Genomic DNA, 22,291 nt, shown 5'->3' on the forward strand with positions numbered 1-22,291 from the left:
TGAATTCAAATTTGACTGCAGACACTAACTGTGTGACCCTGGGCAAATCACTTAACCCTGTTTGTCTTAGTTTCCTCATCTGCAAAATGATCTGGAAAAGGAAATGGCAAACTATTCCAGTGTCTTCTTTAAGAAAACCCCAAATGGGACAACAAAGAGTCAAACATGACTGAAATGACTGAACAACAAAAAGAGGAAAAGAAAGAAAAAAGTTCCATGCTTATAGTATGTTTAACACTTAAGAGTAACTACTTTTCTCACAGGAATTCCTTTGCTATATTAATGGAATGCCTGAGAACTGAACATTCTGTGTATGTTTCTTCTATCCAGGGTGCTGCTTGGGGGATTCTATAAAGTGCTGGACTACCTCTATAAAGCAAGCGTGGAAAATTCTCAGGATGCCAGATTACTAGGTTGAGTTTCCAGGGGTGACAAACTCCTGTTATATGCCCCTTCTTCCTTCCCTTTCCCCATCTCTATCTCTTCCTTTTTGGAAAAATGCAAAAAAAAAGTGCAGCTTAGTCACTCCACAGGTCACCTAGCAAATACCGGATTGCCCTCTGGGTAACCTGCGTATACTTTAGGCTTTAAAGTGCAGCAGTAGAATTGTCTGGCAGTCTTTCTTTTGACTCTTAAATTTCAAAGCTTCTACTGGCTTTATTTTTGCCCATGCCTGAGGAATCCATTTTTTTAAAATAAAGGTTTTTGTTGATAAAATAAACACAAAGTATTTTGTTTACTTTGTATTTTCAATGACTTTGTGTACATGTGTACAAAGTAATATGTTTAGCTATGACACCATGCAGTGATTTCTCTTAAGCTTTATTTTAGGGGAGACATGGGAAGCGGTGGCAACTATGAGAAAAATGTTTTTTGAGGGGACACACAGCTAGTAAGTATCTGATGCAGGAGTTGAACTCTGGTCTTTCTGACTCAAAGGTTAGCGCTCTATCCATAGAATCCAAGCATAAAATTTTGCAAACTTTAAATCTGTATAAATTTTGCGTAAATTTATATCAATGTCAGTTATTATTATCTTGACTTTTTCCCCTACTCAGTCAGATCCAGGAAGTACAGAATTTGGAGAAAATTGAAAAAAAGGGGAGCAAGAAACGATTTTAACTCATAGTATCATAATTAGCTAATAAGCATTTATTAATTGCCTACTTATGCCAGGAAGGGTAAGCTAGGTGGTTCAGTGGCTAGAGCTCTGGGCCTAGAGTCCAGAAAACTCATCTTCCTCAGTGCAAATCTGGCCTCAGACACTTACTAGCTATGTGACCCTGGGCAAGTCACTTAACTTTGCCTTGGTTTCCTCATCTGTAAAATGAGTTGGAGAAAAATATGGCAAACCAGTCCAATCTCTTTGTCAAGAAACCCCCAAATGGAGTCACAGGGAGTTGGACATGACTGAAATGATTCAACAACAGTAACAAAATCCATCCTGACATTTCCATTGCAGTTGTAATCACTAGTATTCAAGCTCTGATAATCTCCTTCCTAGATTCCTAGAGCAATGGGCCTGGAGTCAGGAAGACCTGAGTTCGAATTTGGCCTTAGACACTTACTAGCTGTGTGAATTTGGGCGAGTCGCTCCATCCTGTTTGACTCAGTTTCCTCATCTGTAAAATGAGTTAGAGAAGGAAATTCCAAACCATTCCAGTATCTTTGCCAAGAAAACCCCAAATGGGCTCATGAAGAATCAGACACTACTGAAAGTGACTGAACAACAAAAAGCATTTATTAAATGCCTACTACATGCCCGGCATTGTACTAATGATTGAGGATGCAGTTCCTGCTTTTAAGGAATTTATATTCTGTCAGCATGAGACAGCATGGAACATACATTCATACCTACAGAATAAATACAAGGTCATTTTCAGGAGAAGGCACTAGTGGTTGGGGGTATCAGGAAAGTCTTGTTCAGTTGGAAGATGTTTGTGAATACCCAGGGATTGCCCTCAGAGCATCATTCATGTCCTTATTGGTATTATTTGGTTACATACAGCTCAATCTCATAAAACAACACGTGAACGCTGGTTATTACTGAACAACAAACTTTAGCCTCCATGAATTAAGGGCATTTGCCAAGTGGCACAAAACTTTTGCTGGTATCAGCAGACAAAGTTGTGCAACTTTAAAATATCTAAGTCCCAGAAACTTGGAAATGGCTTCAGGTAAAGCTATGGTTTTTTTTCCTCATTACTTTCATTGAGCTGAACTTTTAAGACATTAGGGGCTCTAATTCTTTGGTGCACACTATGTAGCAGCCCTAGATTTAATATCAGACTTTTTTTTTAACTTCCATTTTCTTCACTATAACTTGTAGTCGGAGAAAATTCCGTGGTTGGGATTTCCCATTCCTACAAAGCTAAGGAAGGATCCCCATTCCTTTTGCACACACACACACACACACACACACTCATACACACACAGAAAACCCAGTCTCTCTTTAGTGGCATTAGCAGCCACAGCAGCTCCTGGTTTTGTTGGGAGAAGAAAAGGAGGGATCGCAGCTGTAAGACAGCACAGACGTTGTGTGAAATGAGTTTCACGCACTGCTCAGCTACCAGTGGGGTGGCCAAGTATGATTCAGTCTGTGCTCAGTTGAAAAAAAAAAAAAGGAAAAGCCTTCAAAAGCCAAGCCAGCCATCACCTCTTACAAACTCTAAGTACCCCTTTTGACTGCCATTGCTTTGCTGAAAATAACACATTTAGTCATTTGTCATAATTATAAGAGTCCCGATGACATGGAATGCGGGCCCGCCTTTTAATGCCGCCAGGACTGTTATAATCCAGCCAGCAGGGGCCTGCCGCTGTGAGCAAATCACAACTGCAGTGCCAGTTAAATTCCAACCAAAAGGTCATACGTGACCTTTGTGAGCAGTTCATCTCAAGTGATTGATCTGCTCGCAACAAAACTAATAATTACACAGCTCTTCATTTCCATTCGTCTTTGTAACATGAAATTTCTCCCAGTGTGAAGGAGCCCGGCCATGTAGGAGTAAATTGGTGAACCATAAACCTACTAAAACCCCACAGGTGCAACTCAAGTTGCCCTCCCCCTTTATTTTTTGCTCTCTGCAGGTATTTCCTGAAGACAACCAAACAATAACACATTGGTTTCCTTTTTTTCTTTTTCTTTTTTTTTTTTGGTTTTGTTTTCTACTCTATTATCACTATCAGGATATCTTAATATTTTGAATTTTTCCCCCTGACTCCTCTATCTCCTTATCTTCCTTTCACATACATGTTCAAATATTGTGTCTGCTTTCAGTCACTACTAACTCATTATACAAGATCTACAAATTATATAAAAATTAGAGCTTTCATTTGAATATTAGACATATCTAAAATCTCTGCCAACTTCTGTCTTCATCGGCTGCTTCTTGCTTTAAGTGTTAGAATTGAGGGTCCCTGATGTATCAGAAACAGAATAAAAATTACCTCCATCTGCCTTTCCTCCTGGTACCTTGATCCAAATGGAAAAGTTCTTACTCGTCGACAGACATCATTCCTAATATGACTAAAGGATTGTTTATTTCATAGACTCAAGAGGAATTTCAGCATTCAGCAGGAAGGCTCGGAGAGGAAATATAAGTACATAGTGACTGAATATTCAACTGCCATTTATTGAGGATGCACTTTATGAAAGCACAGTGATTTTATAAGCACAGTGCATATTAGCATAACAGGCAGGATGATGGACTACTTTATAAAAGCCTCAGTTTACTCATTTGCAATGTTTTAAAAAGGAAGCTCAGTGATTATATAGACCATTCCCCATTCCACTATTTGTCTCCAACTCAGAGCCCTTACCTAAGCCTCTGGGATGGAACTGGATTTTTTGTTTGCGTATTTTGTGTTTGTGGGCATTGGTGCTGCTGGCTTGGTGATTCTCACCTACAGTTCTTTCGTGCCGGACTCAATGATATTTTTCCTTGATGCTTTTCCCCATTCCCCCTAAACTTTGACTTAATCTTTTTGCTTAGACAGAAAGAATAATTTTAAACATCTTCTTTCTTCTATAATAACAAGAAAGAAGAGAAAGATCATTATTTTCTTATGATGCAATTATACTTATTCGTGAAATATCATTTTGTTTTAAAAGTAGAACTATGATGTTATTATGTTATTGGTTTGGTCACTCACGATAAGGAAACTCCCTCCACCAATGAAGATGTCTATAGTCTTAGAGAGTTGTCTAGGGGGATTGAGAGGTTAATAATAATGACAAAAACTAGCATGTACAATGTGTAAAGTGCTTTACAAATATTATTTCATTTGATTCTCACAGCAACTCTGGGAGGTAGGTGCTACAATTGACTACATTTTAGAGAAACTGAGGTACACAGAACTCAAGTGACTTGCCCAGGGTCACACAGCTAGCAAGTGTTTGAAACCAGATATGATCTTGACCTTCTCAACTCTTGGCCCAGTCCTCTATCCACTACACCATCTGGTGGCCTCTGTCTTCTAGGATCAGGTACCAGACACTGAAATTTGTACTTGAACTAAACTGCCAAGCATTCAAACTCTGCTTCAGAGAGCACAACTTCAGAGAGTGCAACTCCTATGGGCTGCCCACATTGTAATGCAAAACATATATTTGCCAAAAAGACTGTTTTATGGAGGACTCATACAGGACAAGCATTGACATGGTCAGAAGAAGTGATAAAAGGACACTCTCAAGGTCTCTCTTAAAAACTTTGGAATTGATTGTATGACATGGGAGACACTGGCACAGGACCGCTCAGCATGGTGTACCCACCTCAGAGAAGGTGCTGTGCTCTGTGAGCAAAGCAGAATTGAAACAGACCAAAGGAAACACAGGATGTAGAAATTTAGAGTATCTATTCCAACTGTTCATATGGACTACTTGTGCCTGATCTGTGGTAGAGCATTCCGAGCTCGTATTAGTCTGATCAGCCAGAGTTGGACACGTTGAAAGTTGACTCTAGCATAGTGATGTCATTTTGGTCCTCTACTGAACTTAGGACAACAACAATCTTCTAAACTTTGGAGACCCACTGAAGCTTTGTGAGCATGAGCATGACATGGTAAGACACGTGCCATAGGAAGATTATTGTGATGGCTACGTGGAGGATGGATTAGAAATATGAGAGCTCCAGGGTCACAACCTCTTTGCCATTCTTGACTTCTTGCTTGACCTCACCCCATGTATCCTATAAGTTGCCAAGACTTTTCATTTGTTCCTTCTTTACATCTCCATCATCCTCATCTTGGTCCCCACTTCTCTCCACTCCTACAGCCATCACTGTTTCAGGACCTCATCACCTCACACTTGACAACAGCCTTTCAATAGCCTCCTGTTTGCTCTCCCTCCCAAGTTTTTCCCCACTTTAATCCACCTTCCACTCAGTTACCAAAGTGGTTTCCTAAATCACAGGTCTAACAATGTTAACCCCTTTCTCTCCCTGACCCCCGTAATAAATTACAGGAGATCTCTATCAATTTCAGGGTCAAATAGAAATTCCCATTTGGAATTTAAAGCCCTCCAGAATCTGACCCCTACCCACTTTTTTAGTCTTCTTATACAATACTCCCCACATACTCTAGAAGGTGCTATGCTCTGTGAGCAAAGCAAAATTGAAATAACTCAAAAGAAATGCAAAATGCGCAGATTTAGAGAAGCCACCCCAAATGTTCACATGGACTGTTTGTCTCTGACCTGTGGTCGAATATTCTGAGTTCGTATTGGTCTAATCAGCCATAGTCAGACACACTGAAACTTGACTCTAGCATAGTGATGTCATTTTGGTCCTCTTTGAGAATGAAGGACAACAACCATCTCTATCGTCAAGTGATAATGGCCTCCTTCCTGTTCCTCATATACCACACTCCCATCCAGCCCCTTTTTATTGTCTTTCCCCCATGCCATGAACTCTCTCTTTCCTCATCTCTGCCCCCTGACCTGACTGCCTTCAAGACTCAGAATAAAACTCCAGCACAACAAGGGATCCTTACTGGTCCCTACCTGAATAAATGACCCTTACTCTGGTTTAATTCTTGCATGTGGTCAAAAGCTGGTGATTAATCCAGTGAAGATGAGTGGAGGTGATTGCTTTTCTGAACTGGTAAGTCTGTTTAATTGCAGTGGTGGTTCCAGTGCTATGGAATAGGCATAAAAACAGTGTAAGCTCTCATGCAGGTGTAGGCAGAGCTCTTATCTTTCTTTTCTGTACCCCCAAGATGACTTAGGATAATGATAGTTGCTAACAAGCGTGCCTTAGAAATTATTAAGGGCCCAGTCACACTTCCATCTTGGACTGTTGTTATTGGGTCGTTTTAGTCATGTCTGACTCTCTGTGACTGCATTTGGGATTTCTTGGCAAACATACAGGAGAGGTTTGCTACTTCCTCCTCCAGCTCATTTTACAGATGAGGAAACGGAAGCAAACAGAGTTAAGTGACTTGTCTGGGGTCACCCAGTTAATAAGTATCTGAGGTGGGATTTGAACTCAGGTCCTCCGGACTTTAGGACCAATGCTTTATGCCTGGTGTCATCTAGCTGCCCCTCTTGGGTGATAAGATCACCCAAATGCTAAAAGAAAGTTCCTCTGAAATCATTTGAGTTTTTTGTTATCACTTGGCGAAAGGGGAAAGTGTTCTTTGGTGTGGAGTACATATATTTCTGAAATCAGAGGAAGGAAAGACATTAGGATTTGTAGTCATTCTGCCATAATGTTTGTGGTCATTCTGCCTGGAAAGGTGGTGAATATCGCCTCATTTCTGGTGTTTAAGTAGAGGCTGGACAACCATTTGTCTTATTGCTATAGGGAAGGTTTCTTTTTGGTATAGGCTCTACTAGATGTCTGATGTGCCTTCTTTCCAACTCTCAGATGCTATGATTATATGATTCTGTCTGAATTGCAGCGTGAGGTGACTGGAATATGAAAGGAAAAAGTTAGGGCAATAGATTAAGAGCTTGAAGGGAGCTCAGAGAAATTCTAGTCCCGTCCCCTTTACAGTTGAGGAAACTGAGAAGTCAAGTGACAAGCCCAAGGTCAGACAGAATCAGCACTCTTTCTGTTACACCACATCACACCAAAGCTCTAAGGAGGAAGCATGCAGAAGTCACTGATAACAGGTAAAGAGGAATCCCTGGACTTGTTGCCTTCTTACATAGAGCCATGAGCTCTGCCGGAGACAAGTACAACCCCAGAAAGACCAGGGAAGGGCTTCTTTAACTTTACCCTGGCTTTTTCCAAAAGGTGGATTCCCTAATGACAAATAGACAATGCCTATAAGAACATAACCGTGTGATGATAGCTATGAGTGGACACCATTAGAAGCCACTTCAACTCAGAGCAGCACAGAGCTCGATGACAGATAATGTCATTGGACAAAAGGGAGCAGTGACCAGCCTCAGTGAGACTTCAAGAATGAGAGAAACCTTCATTTTGGGATGTATTGTATGTGATATTCAGTGTAGACTCTTATGATGACTGGAGGTGATACTCATAAGACTCTCTTATGATGCCAATGGTATTAGAATAATTACTTCCAGTATACCAGGCTGTCTAGTTAATAGATTTTCCTCACATTTCAAAGTGAGGGCTTCAATTGAGAGAAGTGTACCCCCTTACAAGAAAACTTTTATATGTACCCATTTGGGTCTTCCTGCTTCACTTTGGTCTTTGTATTTCAGTACTTGGCACAGTAGCTGGCATGTAGAAAGTGTTTAACAGATGCTTGTTGACTGTCTGGCTGGGTCGTTTGTGCCATGAAAACTATTTATACAGGGAAATTCTTTTTGGAGGCTAGTGTGGACTAGGTAAGCAGTCTGTGCCCAGGGAACCCATCTGGTAAGAGTATGGTGCTAATAATGGATTAACTCCAGGTAGATCAATGAATCTCATTATCAATACTCTGACTGCAGACTGCTTTCCTAATATAATTATATGTAAAAAAAATAAATTGAGTTAAAGGTGAGTCTTAATCTTACCTTTTAAATCTTTTGGAGCTGGTCATCTTGAAATACACTTTGCAAGATTGTTATGAGGATCAAATGAGACAATAATTGTAAAGTACTTAGCACAATGCCTGGCATGTACATATTAGCTATTATTAATTATTATTACACTATTGTAGGTTGCACTGATAAATTGCCATTATGAGAATGATAAATAACAGAATGGAGGACTCTGAAGATGGGACTGTTTTATACATATACACACACAGATATACACACATATACACACACTATATATATACACATACATACACACACTATATATATAATATATACATATACACACTATACATATACATACACACACTATATATATACACACACACATACATATACACATTATATATATATATATATATATATATATATACACACATACTCTCTCTCCAGATATGTGTGTGTATATATATATATATATATACACACATACATATATATGAAAGGGGGAAATTAGATGGCTCAGCAGATAGAATACTGGTCCTGGAGTCAGGAAGAGATGAATTAAAATCCAGCCTCAGACACTATGACCCTAGGCAAGTTATTTAACCTCTGTTTGCCTTAATCCACTGGAGAAGGAAATGGCAAACCACTCCAGGATCTTTGACAATAAAGCCCCATAGACAGTATTGGTGAGCTATGGTCCAAGGGGTCATGAAGAGTCAGACCTGATTAAATGAACAACATACATACATACATACATACACACACACACATATATGTGTGTGTATGTATGTACGCATGTGTATGTATAATATCACAGGATTGCAGATCTGGAGATGGCAGGTAGCTCAGAGATCATTTAATCCGACCCTTTGGCTCCTCCTTTTAGGTGAGAAAACTGAGGATCAGAGAGTTTAAGTGACTTCCCCAAGGTCACAAAGACAGTGAGCGTAAGACGCAGGATATGAAACTAAGCCAGTGTTTTTTCACTAAACCAAACTGTATCCTATATGATAAATGGTAAGTGATTAATCTGAAAAATGGCATCAAAATTGTAGTTAAAAACGATCAAAGTAAAAATCTACTTAATTTTTATTCCTTACAAATCTTCTCATGATATTGTTTAAGGTGAAAGTGGTGAGGGGGGGGCAGTGGGGGATGGGAAGGGGGGGTGGGAAGGGGGGTGGGAGATGGGGAGGCTGGGAGGGGGTAACAACTTATTCTAAAGAAAACGCCAATGATCTGACCTGGCTGGAAGTGATCTTAAAATAGGATCCTTCTCTGATCTTCATCTGAAGCAGAGCATATACAGCTAAAGATGAAGTGTTCCCTGTAACTCATTGCATAATGCCTTGCTATACAATGTTGCAACATTTAATCAGAGAGCCCCCAAATAGTAGGAAATGTTGCCCCATACGTGCTATAATACCTCAACAGAATGGGGTGGGTTAAGGACAGAGTTTTCACTTCACTTTTTAAATCTCTTGCATTCTTCCCATTAAATCAGATCTTTGTGTTATGGAAAAATAGGTGCTTTGTGGCTTATTATCAATGAAAGGGAAAAAACAAAAACAACCACAAGGCATTCTCTCACAAAGGATACAATCCCGTAGTATTACAGTGTAGCACTGACATTCTGGACAAGGAACAGTGGGCCCCATGTATATCATATTGGTAGAGATACTGTGTCTCACACAGGTAATGGAAACATCGGAGTCACAGGATCTCAGGACAGTAGAAAGAACGCCATCTATTGCAGAGATCCTCTGTTTTATTTCTTTGGCTTTGGATGTGTCTGTGCTTAAGCGATCAGAGCTTGATGAAAACCTATCCAATATTTGGAGTTGTGGAGAATACGATTCTGTAACTTCCCTTAATAATCTGTTTCAATGTTTTAACAATCCTGCTCAGTCGTCAGGAAATTCCTGTTTTATCTAACCTAAATCCCTTGTCCTGCAGTTTAAACCCCTTTCTTTTCAATGTGTCCTCAGTGGAGATGGGGAGCTGCTTGTCATTTTCTGCTATGTAAGATATCCTCTTAGACTGTATATTTAAAGACCTTTATTAAATATCACCCAGCCCTCTTGTTTCCACATACCTTAGCCTTACCTCTTAAGAATCCTCCAGCCCATAATCATGAATCTTCTCTCTCCACCTCTTTTATGGTATTAACCTCAACAATCAACATAGTTCCCTAGTCAGTCAGTCAATAAACACTTATTAAGAACCTATTATATCAGGCACTGTGATTAGTGCTGCGAATACAAAAAAAAAAGGTAAAAGACAGTTTCTGCCTTCGAGGAGCTTACAGTAAATAATCATATACAAACATACTATATTCAGGATAGATAGGATACAATCAACAACTGAGGGAAGGCACTTTAATTAAGAGGGATTGGGAAAGGTTTTGTATAGAAGGTAGGATTTTTGCTGAAACTTGAAGAAAGTCAGTGGAGTCAGGTGGCAGAAATGAGAAGAAAAAGCATCCTAGGCATGAGAAACAGCCAGTGAAAACACCCAGAGCTGGGAAATCGGAGGCTTATCACAGATTGTTATAGCATCTATGTATCTATTTCTTTTTTTATTTATTTAATATTTTTAGTTTTCAGCATTGATTTTCACAAGAGTTTGAATTACAAATTTTCTCCTCATTTCTACCCTCCCCCCAACTCCAAGATGGTATATATTCTAATTGCCCCCTTCCCCAGTCAGCTCTCCCTTCTGTCACCCCACTCCCCCCATCCCGTTTTCCCTTACTTTCTTGTAGGGTAAGATAGATTTCTATGCCCCATTGCCTGTATATCTTATTTCCTAGTTGCATGCAAAAACTTTTTTTTTGAACATAGGGTTTTAAAACTTTGAGTTCCAAATTCTCTCCCCTCTTCCCTCACCACCCACCCTCCCTAAGAAGGCAAGCAATTCAACATAGGCCACATGTGTATCATTATGCAAAACCCTTCCACAATACTCATGTTGTGAAGGACTAACTATATTTTGCTTCTTTCTATCCTATCCCCCTTTGTTCAGTTTTCTTCCTTGACCCTGTCCCTTTTTGAAAGTGTTTGCTTTTGATTACTTCCTCCCCCATCTGCCCTCCCTTCTATTATGTGTCTATTTCTATTTACACGTAATAGAGATTCACTATGAGAGCCCAGTCCTATGAGCATATGTAGCATGCCCAACTTACACGCATATGGATTTAAACTCATACACAGGTATTCTGTTTCCAGTCTCCTTACTACATGGTGAAGAGATATACTTTTGATTGGCTGCTGAGGTATAACTGGGAGTGCATTGAAAAGATTCCTGTATGAACAACTTGACCCTATTCCTTGTCTGGTGGTAAGAAAGGAGGGAGAGTAGCTATGGACATCCTCCTGGTGGCAAAAGGGGCCTCAGGCTCTCTCTCTTCCAAAGCTACCAAGAACCCTAGAGCACATGGACTTGCTTTTGGTGAGAGCTGTGGTAGCAATTGTTTTCAGTTCCCATTTACCTATTTCCCTACTTGGGACTCTGATATATGGCTCATCGATATGGGGCTCTGTTCTTGTCTCTGAGATGGCTTAAGACCCTACTTTAGTGGAGGTTTTAGAACAGAGGTGGAGAACCTGTGTCTTCAAGGCCACATGTGACCCTCTAGGTCCTCAACTTTCACCCTTTGACTGAAACCAAAGTTCACAGAACAAATCCCCTTAATGAAAGGATTTGTTCTGTAAAACTTGGACCCAGTCAAAAGGCCATACCCAAGGACCTAGAAAGCCACGTGTGACCTCAAGGCCTCTAAGGAGCAATCCAGAAGGAGAGATCACGTTAGAGAGTACTTACAATGTGTGAACTCCAGGACTACAGCAAAATTCTTGATCTTCTCTTTTCTCTAGGTTTGCGTGACAATTCTTGGATCTCCTATCTGTCTACCTTGCTGGATCTTTATCTAACCATATGGTTCCCCAAGGGTCTGTCCTGGACCCTCTTTTCTTTTCTTTTTATACTATTTGACTTGGTGATTTCATTATCTCCCAGGTATTGGGCTGTCACCTAGGCCTAGAATGTTCTACCTCCTTATCCACTTTCAAGAAGCCCTGGCTTCCTTAGAGTCTCAGCTAAGAACTCACCTTCCACAAGAAGCCTTTCCTAGTCCTCCTTAATCTTATTCCTTTCCCTCTTTTGATTACCTACCATTTATCCTGTATCTATGCTAGTTGTACATTGACATTTGCAGGTTGTCTCCCCCCTTAAACTCTGAGCTCCTTGAGAGCAGGGACTATCTTGCCCTTCTTTTTGTCCCCAGTGCTTTGCACAGTGTCTGGCATATAGTAGGCACTCTATCTGACAGACTGACTGATTTTCAAGCTCTAATTCTATGAATTTACAATCTACATTTGTTCATTTCATTTGACTGCACAAATGGTAGCTCCTCAGAATCCCAAAGAATAGCATCAAAAATTCATCAATAAATAAAAATCCAACAGGCTTTAACACTCACTTGCTATGCATGAGGCACTTTCTATCTCTCCTGGAGCTGGATATAGAAAGACAAAAGTGAAATGTATCCTGTCCTCAAGGAGCATTTGGTCTAGTCAGGGGAGAAAATACCTTTATTAAGGGTGGTGCAATATTGCTGAATCATGGTCAATCCATCTACTTTCACCATGTATTATTGTTTCTACATAACTGTGTGTAGCCATCTTGAATGTGTAGCATTTGATATCCCTCCCTTGATTTCCTACTCTGGACTGGTGTTTATTGAGTTTCATCCTATTGGAATAATAGATCTTGATTGCAGAGGTTCTATTTTTAGCACATCCCTACAGAGCTCAGCACAAAGACAGGCCTTGTGTCTGAGCCACTGACCATTAATACTTTCCTCTCATGCAGTGCCGGAGGGTCGAATAAAGCATGTTGTCTGACTTAGAAGCAGCAGCAGTGGGGTTATTGTTTGACTACAATGAATGATGTGCTTTGAGATCTTTCTATCTCAATGCTGTAATGCATGTGTGGCTGTATGGCTGGTTGACATGAGGAGTTAGAAGCAACAGTGATAAAGACAAATTCAAGGTTTCAGTCTCCAGATGGATCAGTTAGTCTCTTTGGTTGCACTTGTGTGTGTGTGTGTGTGTGTGTGTGTGTGTGTGTGTGTGTTGTGTGTGTGTATCACCTACCTCACGGATTTGTTGTAAGGAGGAAAGAAGATAATACGTGTAAAGTGTTTTGAAACCCTCAAAGCACTATATAAGTATTATATGATTATCACCATCATTAACACATTGAAAGTTACTGGTGGGGAGTGAATAAGGGACTGTATTGTGTCACGTTAATGCTTACTATTATTAGCAAAGAATTCAGTATTTGTTTCCTCTGGAAATGACCATTGACACTTGATATAACTAGGTGGTACAGTAAAGAATGTGCTGGGCCTAGAGTCAGGATGGACCTGAATTCAAATCTGGCCTCAGATACTTATTAGCTATGGGACCTGGACCAGTCACAACTTCTTTCTGACTCAGTTTTCTCAACTCTAAAATGGGGATAATAATAGTACTTCCTCCCAGGGTTATTGTAAAGACCAAATAACACAGTGTCTGGTATAGAGTAGGAGCTTAATAAATACTTCTTTCTTTCCTTCCTTCCTTCATACCTTCCTTCTTTCTTTTGTTGTCAATCAGGAGGACACGAAATGAGCTACCACAAAGAACGGGGCAGGGGTGGGGGTGTGGATTTGTCTAGAGTCTGACTAGCAAATTCCCCAGCCGGTGGTAAGCTGCCAAATGTCTGTTTCAAGGTCACAGCCTTACTTGAGCATTTTCTCATTTTCTGTCTGTCTGTCTCTGTCTCTCTCTCCTCTCCTCCTTCCTTTCCCCTTCCCTCCCTTTTCCTCTCCTCTTCTCTCTCTCCTTCTCCTCTCTCCTCTTCTCTCCTTTCCTCCCCTCCATCTCAATCACCCATTTCTCCCTCCCCTCCAGTCTTCTTCCAGAGAAATCATGGGCTGGTCCTCATGCACAGAGAAAAGGGCAAAAATTAGAAACAACACTTTCAGCCTGTTGCCTAGACTCAGATTTGCCCATTCACAGACTCAGAGTTTAGTACACAGCTAAACAGGAACTTCCCTCTCCAATGTCCTTGATAACTGGCAATCTAGGCTCTGTTCGGAAATGTCCGACAAAGGGCCACAAAGGCTTCTAAGAGAAAGTGAATTCGGGACTGAATTTTGAAGGAAGCAGTGGATTGAGAATATCACTGGATTTAGAGGGGAAAGTAGGGTACATTCTGGGCACGAGAAAAGGAATATCAGAAGGAGAACGCATGCAGGTACAGTAATGTGATTGGCTTGGCTGGATCAGAAGGAGTAATGGGAGAGGGAATTTGAAAGGGAGGTGAAGGCTCACTGATGAAGATTCCCATGTTAAGCTGAGAAGTTTAGATTTGATATGGGGAGCTATTGTAGATTCTTGAATAGACTAGTAATAGGATGAAAGTAGTGTTTGAGAAAGATAATTCTGGCAGTTACATGTAGGATGGGTTCAGCTGGGGGCAGGCAAATCAGTTAAGAGGCTGTAACTGTAATCCAGGTGTGAGATGATAAAATCTGAACTGGGTTGGTGGCTGTGGAAATGGAAAGGAAGGGATGAGCCTGATATTGTGAATAGTGGAATAGATCTGAAAACCACAAAGAATTCTGAGAATGAATATTTTTGGTAGTTTTTCATTTAAATTTAAGTAGGGATGAACTTATATATCCCATAATGGTAGCTCATATTTCTAAAATCTTTTTAGAGTTACTAAAGCTCTTTCCTCAAAACAACCTTGAAAAGGTTGATTGTGAAGGTATTATTATCCCTGTTATATACAGGAGTAAACAGAGATTCAGAGAGATAAAGTTACTTGTCTATGGGCAGAGAGCTGAGATTTGAACCCAGAATCACAGAATGCCAGAATTTGAGAGCTGGAAGGGACCCCAGTGACCACAAAGCCAAACCTATACCTAAAGGAATTTCCATTATAATATATCTGGCAAGTGTCAACCTTTGCTTCAGACCTCCAAAAAACGGGACATGCTACTTTTCTAGGCAGGCCATCACACTTTGGACAGCTTTAATTGTTGGGAAGTTTTTCTTGAAATCCAGCCTAAACGTTCTTCTTTGCAGCTTCCACCCATTGTTCCTTGGTAAGCGTTCTGGGTCCAAGCATAATAAATCTAATCCCTCTTTCACATGACAACCTTTCAAATAATTGAAGACAGCTATCACATTTCCTCTCAGCCTTCCCAAGTTCTGTACTTTTCCCATTACACTACATGGCTTTGCTACAACTTTTTTTTCCTTTTTTTTATGGGGGAGGAGGTATTGGTTTAGATCTACAGCCTTATCATTGTAAGGGAAGTCTGGGTAAGGAAATTCTACTCAACTAAAGCAGATCAGCAACTTGTCTGTATCTTGTAGTCTTAAAAGAAAAAAAATGCCTAGGGGCACTAACATGTTAGATGACTTGCCTATTGTCTTAAAGTTAGTATGTGTTAGAGGCAGAATGTAAACCCAGGCCTTTCTGACTCTAAGGCTGGCCTTATATTCAGAACTATGCCCAACTTAGTAGCATTAATTATACTTTAATACTTCAAGAATATAGGAGTTCATCATTGTAGTAGGTACTCCTCCCATTAATGTGGAATGCAACTCCATGTGACTTAGTGGATATTTTTTCAACCATTGCTTGAAGAAAATTGATCATTCTTTGAAGCCAGCTGGGTGAATAGTCTCTTGGAATTTATCTAGGCCAGTTCTTCAAGAATGGACACACAGTCCATGATCAAACCAATATCTGAACCTTTCCAACTTGTTAAGACTGGCCAAAGTTTGTATTTTTCTGGTTTAGTGTAACAACAGTGCTGCTTGCAGCTACTGTGGCTGTGAGTCAACAATAGCAGCACACAGGAGGGCTGCTTGCCCAGGTTCTTTGATCTGCTTTTCTAAGGAAAGCAACTTTAAGTGGTTAACAATCTCATTTTAATCAAACATACATATATCATTCACTTAGTTCAGGGGGAAAAATCAGTACCCTGAACTTCAGAGCAAATACAAACAGAAATTACAAGCAGAAATTATAAACAGAGCAAAATAACAGAAATCAACAGACAGGTTTCTATCTGTCTGACCATAGCAATACATACAAAGTTACCAGAGAGAGAAGCACCAACATCTGGATTTTTCAAGGCTGGGGGGGGGGGTGCGGGGCTCCAATGGCTACTTAGAGTCTCATCTGGTCAAATCACAGGACACTCTTCCAGTGAGTAAGCTCCAAAGCAAAATGCTAACCTCTGAGTATATATCCACTTCTTCAGGGTTAGAGCTTCACACCTGTCAAGGGTTTCATACCTCTCCTAGGCTTCACACCTCTCATGACCTAATTAGCAAAAGGGTGTGGGCCTTCCTACAAACAAAGGCAAGACTCAATCAAAGGCACTTGATTGCTTTAGTGCTGAGAAGCACTCCAAAAGAAAAAAACAGTAAAAAGTCCCACTTTGCTTGCTATAACATTTAGGCCTATAGAACCAGAGCTTATTGTACCCCATGATGGGGAATCAGAAGAGGGTTTCTGTGGAATTAGAAAGGATTCCATTTACTCATGGATTTATTTTTCATTTTTTTAGTCACGTAAAAACTAACCAAGAAATTTAGAGAGTATGCAGTGCTTCATCTCATCCTAGGTATGGCCAGGGCTGAGGCTGAGGGAGCAATGGTCATTCAGTCCTAGGAATTTTACCAGGACCACTCTTGTTCTCTGTTCTTGTCTCTTTCACCTTTGTCTCAAAAAAGAGGGACAAAAAGCCAAAGGAGTTCTGAGGCTGCAATGAATAGTTCCTTTAATACGCCTACTTCTCCCTTCCATACTATGTTCTTTTCCTTTATCACCCCTTCAAAAATAGTAAGCACTCCCAAAAATACCTGTTGAACAAATGCTCGAATGACATATCATCATGATACAGTGATAGAGCAATGAACTTGGTATTAGAAAAACCTGGTTTGAAATCCTGACTCTGACACTTACTGGCTTGTGACCATGGGCAAATGACTTAACTTCCTTGAACCTCAGTTTCCCTATCCATAAAATGTAAATAATAATACCTGTTATACCTACTTTCACAGGGCTTTCATAAGGGTAGGGTGAGAATATGTATACTGAGTGTTTTGTAAAACCCTAGAGAATTATCCAGCATCACTTAGCTAGTTTGAATCAGAAGCAGGACTTGAATCCAGGTATCTCTGACTACATGATTAACTTTCTATCCACTATTCCATGCTGCCTCTCTATGTAGGATTCAAGACATGAAAATTTTATGATTCAACAATGAATGTGAACATGATATGAAGGGACCCAAAGAGCTATGTAGACACACACTTAAATATATACTTAAGGAAATGTTTCTGATGTCCAATTGGTCTTTGTGCTAGAAATCTTATGAGGTTAAAAAAAGGCAGGTGGTCATATCCCTCAGAATATATTCCTCTTTTATTGGATTGGTGTCTTCAATTTCACTGCAAAAGAAGCATATTTTGGTGTCTGTAATCACATAAAGTGGGCTGCTGTTAGAATTAAGTTCTACTACCAAATAAATGGTTGGTAGTTGATAAAAAGTCTTGTGAAGTTGAATATCATGGTTCATCATGAGCCTTCAATGACAAATATGCTCACAGATTACACTGTACCATATTTGAAACCTTAGAATGAAATCAGTGTGCTCTGTGTGCTGGAAGAGACTCAGCAGATTTTATTCTGTTCTGGCTTTGAAAATCAGTAGAAGTCCAGGACTACTTTTTTCCCTCTTTTGAAGGGAAAATACCCTTGATGATTTTTAATGTGTACAAACAGCCAAGTTAGCAAGTAACTCTGGTGACAGACACATGGAACACACCCTTCTGGATAACCCTCTGTGAAAACACAAGTTCACCTCTTCAGAGAAAGCTCATTAAAAACTAGCAGATCTCAGTGGTTTTATTGCAAACCAATCAACCTGAACCTGTAAAGGAGTTTGACCTCACCCAGATTCATGGGCCTTCTATTTTTGACTTTACCTGCTAGTGATAGGAATTGATTTCAAAGGCTCTAAAATTAGCTCTGTACATCAAAGAATTGTTATAACATGTCTCTGTAATGTTGCCATTTTACAGGTTTGGCTCTTGTGTGTGCGTGCGTGGTCTTTAATTGAAAAAGGGTAGCCCTCAAACACAAGTGTTGGTGACTGAGTGACCTCTCCCTCCAAAAAAACATCACTTGAGAATTGACTCACAAGTGAGGCTGTTTCTCTGAGAGTCAGGTGGAGTCTGGATTGTAAGTCTCCGAAAGGTAACAAGGTCACCTTCTTCTGCTGAGGGGTGATGTAATTTAAGTCACTGATTGGCCTTGCCACTAGATAACCTTTTTTTTTGGTCATACATTAAGTCTTTTCGTAATAAGATAGTGGGATATCTTTTTGACATTTCAAAATCTAGCAAAAAGAGACATGTAAAAATCTGTCAATCTTAAGTCAGAGAAAAGGCAGGGCATTAAAAAACTCACATGCAATGAAATTTGAATGTACCATTGACAATTGTTTGCTTTTCTAAGTCTTCGTAATAAACAATGATTGGCTTTGGTTGTACTTTTTTGGGGGGGTGTCTTTAATTTAGGATATGCTGAATTCCCATAATATGGGCTTATCAAGTATCTTTCAAATAGCACCAGATCATTGCTAAATGATTGGAATGTTTATGATGGATTAACTGAAATGATGAAAATTCAAAGTTCACTCACTATTGTTCTAAGTGTGGTTCTATCTTCACAGACAAAGAGAAATAGAGTAATTAGTTGGTGAATGCTATTATTGAAGACAGCCAAACTGGATGATCAGGCCCCAGATCTATAGTTTCCCCTTAATAAGAGGCTTAATTTTTTTTCTATTTTCTTTTCTTCTTTTTTTCTTTTTTGAATTATGCAGCTAATTATGTCAATTCTCTATTTCCCTCTGACTATGTGGGGACAAACTGTGACTATGTCTATACCAAGCCTAAACAACAGGTTGATCTGGTCAAATCAAACAATTGGGCAATAGAATGTTCTTTTTTTTAAAATCTAACATTATATGTGTGTGTGCATGTGTGTGTGTGTGTGTGTGTGTGTGTGTTGTGTGTGTGTGTGTATATATGTATATATATACATATATACATATATACACATAATTGGTTCCATGTAGACATTGCCTGAAAATTATTGGAAAGGCCTCACTTCTCCCAGATTTTTGAGGTTCTCATTCTCAAATGCAGAGAAATAGTGCTCTGTGTTCCACAGGCAAGATTCTTCTCTGCCTTGTTTTCTGTCTTTAACACCTTTTAGCTTCTCTTCCTCACGCTGCCACCCTTTCTGCTTTTAGGCTCGAAGAAACTGTGAAGTGGTAAAAGGAGTTTGTGCTCATAAAGCTTTGATGACTTGACCATCTGGCTGGGAACCCTCATAAAGGAAGCCCTGTAGAGGTTAGGGAGGTCAGAGACTGCACAGGCCAGGGGCCAAAGAGGGTCCAGTCACTTCACAGACTGAAACCCAACTTCTATCTGATCAAAACCAAGCTGCAGTCATCAATCTCAAAGGACTCGTATCTGAATGGATTGTTGATAAACATCCCTTCTTTCTCCATTGCTCTGCCCTCTTCTCTTCCCCTTTCTCTTGCTTTCATAAATCTACAGAACCATAAAGAAAATCTCTCTGCCCATATTCTGTTGTAATAGCTTCCATCCTTCCCCAGTGCTCAGCTCATTAACAAGTGACCTGAAGGCAGAAAAAAAGAAGAAGAAAAAAAACATTTGTATAATGGAGCCTTGCTGTTTAGAGACTATAAAAGTAAACAGGCCTGGGTTTTTTTTTGGTGGAGGGGGGGTGGCAAAAATGTTCTGGCAAACATGTAGAATTGTCTGATGAAAAGTTAGAAGAGAAATGGGTTAGGTGTTCGGCTCTAGTCTCTCTCTGAATGCTATATAGTATTTATAGATCAACTTGTATATTTATGAAGATACAGTTTCTTGGCATCCATAATCTTATACAAATACACAGATTTCTATAAATAGGTTGAAACCATTTTAAAGGTCCTTAAATATAAGGTTGATGATTTCTCTGTCAGCAGATTAGTGTCCAGCATCAGGTTTATGAATTGCAGGCTTCATTAGTCTTAAAGTGGTAACAAAGGAAGATGCGTCCTAAAAAGTGTCATCCTTCATCTGAGAGGGCAGTGGCTGACACATTAGGAATCTATATGCTCAATTAACCACTGGCAGGCTCATTTTTTCTGTTTCTCTCCTGTTTCCTCTCTCCCTATCTCTCTCCTTGCCTCTTTCCCCCATCCCCTTCTTTTCCCATTCCTGTTCATTCCCGTTATTTTTTCTTCTCTATTTCTCTCTATTTCATTTTCCCACATACCTTCTCTCCATCTTTTCCTTCTTGTATTTTTTCTTTTCCCTTTTTCCTTCTCCATGATCTTGCCAATATTTTCTCCCATCTATCTTATTTTCCCCTTCCTAATCTTTTCCTTTCTGTCCTCACCTTTCCTCTTGTTTCTCTAACCTTGTCATATCCCTTCCCTTATTTTCACTCCCTCCTTCCTTCCTTTTTTGCCCCCACTTGATTTCTTCTCCTCCAGCTCTCCATCACTAGCTTACACCATATTGATACCTTTCCCTGACTGCTAACACTCAATTAGAAGCTGTCTTAGGAGATAAGATTTTCAATAACGGCTCTTGTGCAGTTATTGTAACATCCCATTATTTCGTGCTGAACAGCCAAACTATTAATTAAATATAATTTTGTTTAAAATCACCCACTCCTCTCCCAAATGAAAAAGGATGAAAATACAAACATTCAAAATTAAATCTAATCATAAAAAAGGATTGATGATAAAATGTTGTATATTGTTTCTGGCCAGTATTTTGGGTGAAAAGTTATTCTTCAATGCAGAGACAAAAATATTAAATTAGTCTGTCAAGAGAATTTACTGAAGACAGACATTCTTTCTAGCAGTCTTTCCCATTCAAAGTATCTCACAAGTTCGCATTCAGTAGCTTGTGTATGTGTATGTGATGATAATTCTAGTTTTTTAATGTCTCACAGTGGGCAGCTGGGTAGTGCAGTAGATAGACTATTGGGTCTGGTGTCAGTTAAACCCCTCTTCCTGAATTAAAATCTTGCCTCAGACACTTAGTAGCTATGTGACCCTGGGCAAATCACTTAACCCTGTTTTCCTCAGTTTCTTCATCTGTAAAATGAACTGAAGAAGAAAATGGCAAACTGCTCTAGCAACTTTGCCAAGAAAACCCCAAATGAGGTCATGAAGAGTCAGACAAGTCTGAAAATGACTGAACAACAACAACAAACCTCTGCTAAGACTATAAGTTGTGGCCAGTGTAACAGGTAATAAAAAGACAAATGATGATTGAATTTAAGAAAAATGAAAACCCAATATATTGAATAATAGTGTTTTGATTTAGTGATGCAGTGTGTACAGGGGAAAGAGCTGCCTTTGGGGTTATATTGGATTCCAATCCCACCTCAGATGCTTATTACCTGTGTTACCTAGGGCAAGTCACTAAACTCTTTTTAGCCTTCTATAAAATGACTGGGATGGATTTGGGTAAGTCACAGCCTCTTTGAGCCTCAGTTAACTCATCTGAAAAATTATGGGGTGACATGGTGGTCTACAAAGTTCCAATCCAATAAATAATTATAACAGTGCACATGATTCACTGTGTTGTAGCTCTGATGAACTGGGTCCATATATTGTGTTAATCCTTCATTATAATTGGCTGATTTGAATATTGGTAGAGCAGACTAATGGCTGATGGAGGGAGGCTCTGATAGTCATCCTTGCTCAACAGGAATTTAAAGGGACCTAAAATGAAGGAAAAATAATGGAAGGGGAGAGGAAAAAAGAAATGAAGAAAGTGTTTCTTCAGAACATAAAATAACATTTTATGAGCTTTTACAAAATGTTTACTCAAAACTTTACAAACAAAGAATAAGCTACCTTATAAATAGTTTCCTCCTCAATGCTAGGAAGGTATAATTCTTTTCATATGCCTACTATTTTTACTCACTTTGTTATCCCCATAGTGATACATAGATATAGTATCCTAGGATAAGGGCTAGATGTAGGAAAAATTGATGAGCAGGCAAAGTCCATTTGTATCACTTCCTCATTTCCCATTATTGTATGGGGAAGCAGTAAATTTTAACGTATAGACATTGAATGTGGGACTATAATACTTGTTTTGAATCTCTGCTCTGCTACTTGCTACAAATGACCTTGGGAAAATCACTTACCCCTTTTAGGTCTTTGTTTCCTTT

The sequence above is a fragment of the Trichosurus vulpecula genome, chromosome 1 (genome assembly GCF_011100635.1).
Source record: "Trichosurus vulpecula isolate mTriVul1 chromosome 1, mTriVul1.pri, whole genome shotgun sequence".
NCBI classification, from domain to species: Eukaryota; Metazoa; Chordata; class Mammalia; order Diprotodontia; family Phalangeridae; genus Trichosurus; species Trichosurus vulpecula.